Here is a 6,376-nt window from a genome sequence, read left to right on the forward strand (position 1 = left end):
TCCTTTGACCAGAAACTGACCACTTGTAGTGCCTCTGGTGTCACTATGAGAAGGTCCTCCATGGTGCATGTGGCAGGGTGCAGACCGCATTGTAGTCAGTGGTTTGTGGTTTGCTCTTCTCCACACTCACATGTCACTTTGTGGCCCCATTTCTTGAGATGACTAAAGATTACATATACAGTAGAGTCTCACTTATCCAATGTTCTGGATTATCCAACGCATTTTTGTAGTCAATGTTTTCAATATATTGTGATATTTTGGTGCTAAATTCGTAAATACAATAATTAATATGTAGCATTATTGCATATTGAACTACTTTTTCTGTCAAATTTGTTGTATAACATGATGTTTTGGTGCTTAATTTGTAAAATCATAACCTAATTTGATGTTTAATAGGCTTCTCCTGAATCTCTCCTTATTATCCAACATATTCGCTTATCCAACGTTCTCCCAGCCCATTTATGTTGGATAAGTGAGACTCTACTGTATTTTGACTGGCGTAGAAACCCATGGATACCAGTCTGCAGATACGGTGCCGTACTGTATCTCAAGAGAAAGATATCAATTGTGTTTCAGAATGGACGTGAACTTCCCCATGGTTACATCTGTGTTAAGAAACTTGATTTCCATGGACTGAAAACAAAAATAAGCTTTCGGCTTTAGCACCCCGAGCTCCGACAGCAAGCGAGAAACGGTAATAATCACCGTGCCTATCTATTTTTAAGCTACTTGCATTGCTAATTCCGCTGGCTGTCAACCGGCGTGTTAATGGTGTGCCTTACAATAGCGTACAGCTGGAGGAGAGGCATGTTTTTCATTTGGTAAGGGCTTGTTTTTAGAAACCTACTGTTGCCACCCATTTAATTGGCTTTTAACACAGCCGATGAGCCCAGATCGGGAGAAGGGACGGGTTCAAATGCAATGACCTGATTGTTGGGGTTAATCTATCTATTTTCTATACACATAATAAAAGTGAAAATCTGTGTTATGTGGTACGGGTGTCCGTTCACACAGAGCCTCCACAAACACACTATAGTTCCCAGTGCTGAGGAGCCATCAAATCACTCCCTCCCAGAACATTGCAGGTTATTTATTTATTTATTTATTTGCAGTATTTATATTCCGCCCTTCTTTCTCACCCCGAAGGGGACTCAGGGCGGATTACAATGAACACATATATGGCAAACATTCAATGCCAACAGACAAACAACATACATTAGACAGACTCAGAGGCATTTTTAACATTTTTCCAGCTTCATGATTCTGGCCACAGGGGGAGCTGTTGCTTCACCGTCCAGTAGTGGCTTTACTTCCTCATTCCTTTCCTCGTGTTTTGCTGGCAATTTTATGGTGTTGTAAATTAGCCTCCCGCATAAAGCGTCCCTAAATTTCCCTAATTGACAGGTGCAACTGTCTTTCGGGGCTGCATAGGTCAACAGCAAGCCGAGGCTATTAATGGTCGGAGGCTTAACCCGACCCGGGCTTCGAACTCATGACCTCTCGGTCAGTAGTGATTTATAGCAGCTGGTTACTAGCCAGCTGCGCCACAGCCCGGCCCCTCCCAGCACATCCCAGTGTTCATTTCTCTTTCCATTTGCATGACCCCACCCACTGCCTCTCCCTTAACCCTTTCCTACCCTTTCCTGTGGAATACAACAAACAGAGGAATTGATCAGCAACTGAACATACTAGAGAGGGGTTTGGGAGAATTCGCCATGACTTATAGGAGTTGTAGGGACTGGGATGTATAGTTCACCTCAATCTAAGAGCACTCCGAACTCCACCAACAATGGACCTGGAACTAACTTGGCACACAGACCTGACATGGCCAAATTTGCATACTTGACAGTGTTTGGGGGTGATTGGCTGGGAATCTGGGAGTTGTAGTTCACCCTTATCCAGAGAACACTGAACCCAGCAGATGACGGATCAGGATCAAATTTGGCACACAGACCCAACATGGCTAACTGAATACTGGGGGAGTTTTGGGAGGATTGACCCAAGATTTTGGGGAATTGTAGTTCACCCTAATGGGAGCATTCGTAAAAAAAAAAAAAAAAAAGCAAAGACTTCAGTTTTTTTTCTAAGACATAGCATAACCTACGACCAAACTGGTATTCTCTAACATCCAAAAACAAACAAGGCCTTTTTCAAATAACCTGGCCATCGCCGGGTACCCAAGCTATTTTCCAAAAAAGAAGAAAACCTTTCGAAAATTGTAAAGCAGCAACAACAGTCGAACAATTTGGCAAATCAGTTTCTAGTGCCAGTAGTAGAGCGAGTGAGCTTAAGCATTACAGGGGCAGAGCCAAGCTTTAAAAAGTTGTAAAATAGCTATATTTCTGTATAGGAAAGTTAGAGCTTAGTTGTTGTGTAACCCACAGCAGACATTCTATCTCTCTCCATGCTCACAGAATAACAAATTGGAGGACTCAGGCTTGCCACGTGCTCAGAAAAGGAGAAGTATCAGCCTAACAAAAAAGATGATAGGAGAGGACAGAGTGACAGGCAGGCAGAGAGGCCATTTGTTGGGTAGACCGGTGGCCTGTTCAAGGTGCAGGTAATATGCTTTATCCCTTCCTAATATACCATGAATGTTTCTATTTGGGGACAAAGCAAATACGATGTTGAAATATCTATTCGGATTTCGCAAGATGTCCCGGCTGATCCGGTCAGAGTTTTGGGCTACGTGCACCACTGAGTAGACCCTCACGGAGGCAAACATGATCATACTTCCCCCAGATCCTCATACATGTAACCATAGGGGGCATCTACACTGCTGAATGAATGCAGTTTATTTACTACATTTATATCCCGCCCTTCTCACCCCAAAGGGGACTCGGAGCGGCTTACAAATTATATGTACAAACAATATATTATTAGCATAGCACAATATTAGCATTATATATTACTATATGGTACGATACCACTAGGAGCCCTCAGTGGCGCAGCGTGTTAAAGCGCTGAGCTGCTGAACTTGCAGACCAAAAGGTCGCAGGTTCGAATCCCGGGAGCAGAGTGAGTGCCCGCTGTTAGCCCCAGCTTCTGCCAACCTAGCAATTCGAAAACATGGCAATGTGAGTAGATCAATAGGTACTGCTCCAGCGGGAAGGTAGCGGCGCTCCATGCAGTCATGCCAATGGCCACATGACCTTGGAGGTGTCTACGAACAATGCCGACTCTTGGGCTTAGAAATGGAGATGAGCACCAACCCCCAGAGTCAGACACGACTGGACTTAACGTCAGGGGAAACCTTTACCTTTACTACGATAGCACTATACTGTAATATTATTAGTAATGTTACATGTAATATATAATATTCTATATTATAATATTATAATTAATATTATATTGTATTATCATTAGTATTATATTGTAGTGCATTATAATATTAATATATGTATATACAATATATTACACACACACACACACACACATATATATATATATATATACACATACACATACACACACACACATACAGTAGAGTCTCACTTATCCAACATAAACGGGCCGGCAGAATGTTGGATAAGCGAATATGTTGGATAATAAGGAGAGATTAAGAAAAAGCCTATTAAACATCAAAATAGGTTATGATTTTACAAATTAAGCCCCAAAACATCATGTTATACAACAAATTTGACATAAAAAGTAGTTCATTACACATTAATGCTATGTAGTAATTACTGTATTTACGAATTTAGCACCAAAATATCACAATGCATTGAAAACATTGACTACAAAAATGCATTGGATAATCCAGAACGTTGGATAAGTGAGTGTTGGATAAGTGAGATTCTACTGTATATATATAGTTTGACACCAGTTTAACCACTATGGCTCCATAGTATGTAATACAAAGAGATGGAGTTTAGCAAAAGAACAGTTAGGACCTTCTCAAATGACAACACCGAGGATCCCAAAGCATTGAGCCATGGCGGTTAAAGTGGTATCAAACTGCATGCATTTGACAGTGTATAGACATCCAAATTAAATGATCCAAGAAATGTGAACGTAGCCAACGGAGAGGAATAGTTTTCTATATCTTGCTCGCTGCAAGGCCAGAAATGTGGGAAGTGAAGGAAAATATGTTGGAATGGCAGGATTATTTGTTGCCCTCATTCTGCCAGATCTCTGGGCCATCCTTTTAAGGGCATGGAGGAGCAATTTTGATGTCCTTTTGGACATTTTTGTGTATTTTAGTCCTTTTTTTGACAGCGTCGCCTCCAGTTTTGACATTTCTGGGCCTGGTGGGAACTGTACTGAAATTGCCACTTAATATGAGCAGCAGACAGGGCAGCAAGGCGTAATGGTTAGATTATTATTATTATTATTATTATTATTATTATTATTATTATTATTATTATTATCTGCATTTCTATACCGCTTTTCTCACCCCTGGGGGGACTCAAAGCGGTTTACAACATAATAAATGGCAAAATTAAATGCCTTCCATATATAAAAAATATATCACATATTTAAATAAAAACAACTGTAGATTAAACAATTAAAACTATAAAAACATCAAAAATAGACATATGTATGAAACATATTAGTTAGATGCGGTTTGGAGTTAGATTGCTCTTTGGCCACATGTTTTTGCCCCCCAATGCTTTGAGGTTTTAGGGGGTCTTGGCCTCCCTTTTTGTTCCACCAGAGTCGAGTGAGGACACTGCACTTTCAGAAGCGGGATCCAGTCGCGCCAAAGCCCGCTTCGATGCACGGTGAGCTATAATTACAGCATATAATTAGATTAACCAGCATGCTCCGCGCTTGCAGAGAAAAAAGGGCCTTAAGATAAGTAAGTGCTCCTCAAGAAGCCTCCCGTTGTTTAGAATTGCCTGTTTCTCCCGCTGCAAGTGGTCATTACCGTGCACAGGCTCGGCAAGGCACCCGCATGTTCCCAACGCACCTGGGCATTGCACGGTTCGTGATTCCCTTTTGTCAAGTGGCTTTTAAGACAGCAAGAGCAAGGCAACCGGGGGCATGAAATTAGGAGAAAGCAGCTGCAGGGGAAAAATACCAAGGGGCCCGGGGGGGATCGAGCCGCACCACGAACAACATAGAAATGTGATTCGGCCTTGCTCAGTGTTTAAGTCTTTCTGGGACCCCATCTGAGTGTTTAATGCAGTTTGGAGCTAGCTGGACAACAAACTTCCCCCAAACACACAAAAGACATCCCTGAATGCACATCAGGGTTTTGTATCATCACTATCCAAACTGTTTATAGGATTTCCTAGGAGACCCCAGTGGCGCAGTGCTGGCAGGACTGCTGACTGAGAGGTTGGCGGTTTGAATCTATGGAGAGTGGGTGAGCTCCCTCTGTCAGCTCCAGCTCCTCATGTGGGGACATGAGAGAAGCCTCCCACAGGATGGTAAAACACCAAACATCTGGGAAACGTCCTTGCAGACAGCCAGTTCTCTCACACCTGAAGCGACTTGCAGTTTCTCAAGTCGCTCCTGACACAGAAAAAAAAAAGGATTTCCTATGGAACCAACAGCAGAGCGAAACCACTTTGTTCAATCCCGGTTTGAAAGTGCATGAAACGGTCAGTGTAGATGGATCCAGGGATTTTGTTCACGTGTTCAAGTGTTCAGAGCTAGGAGGAAAAGATGTTGACACCAGGCCTTTGGTACTTGTTGGCATTTCATAGAATTCTAGAATTAGAAGAGACCCCAGGGGTCATCCAGTTCAGCCTTATTGTGCCAGGCATAAAGGCACCATCCAAGCCCTCCTGATAGATGGCCCTCCAGAGAAGAAGATGGATGGATAGATAGATACAAAGATAGATAAATAGATACATAGATAGAGATACATAGATACATAGATAGATACATAGATAGAGATACATAGAGATAGATAGATACATAGATAGATACATAGATAGAATCCTAGTTGGAAGGGACCCCCATCTCATCCAACCCTCTTCTGCCAGGCAGGAAGACACAAAGCACTCCCTACAGATGGCCAGACAGCCTCTGTTTTAAAAACCTCCAGGGAAGTTGCATGGATTCTAAGTCCCATTATATACAATTGTGCAGTCGTCTGCCGTCCCTGATGTAAAATGGCAACATCAGGCTTTGCCTTTTGGGATTGTGAACGAAATACATTTTTGAGCCACTGATGGCGGAATCTGTGGATGCAGAATCCGTGGATACAAGCTGCATCTACACTGTAAAATTAGTGCAGTTTGACCCAACTTGAAGTGCCCTGGCTTTGATTGTGTTTTTCCTGCCTGGCAGAAGAGGGTTGGACTGGATGGCCCATGCAGTCTCTTCCAACTCTAGGATTCTGGAGAGCTATTTTAAATATTGTCTTGTTCTGTCATTTTTTTTTTTGCACTATAGATATGTGCAGTGTGCATAGAAATTAGCT

This window comes from Anolis carolinensis, chromosome X (genome assembly GCF_035594765.1).
Source record: "Anolis carolinensis isolate JA03-04 chromosome X, rAnoCar3.1.pri, whole genome shotgun sequence".
NCBI classification, from domain to species: Eukaryota; Metazoa; Chordata; class Lepidosauria; order Squamata; family Dactyloidae; genus Anolis; species Anolis carolinensis.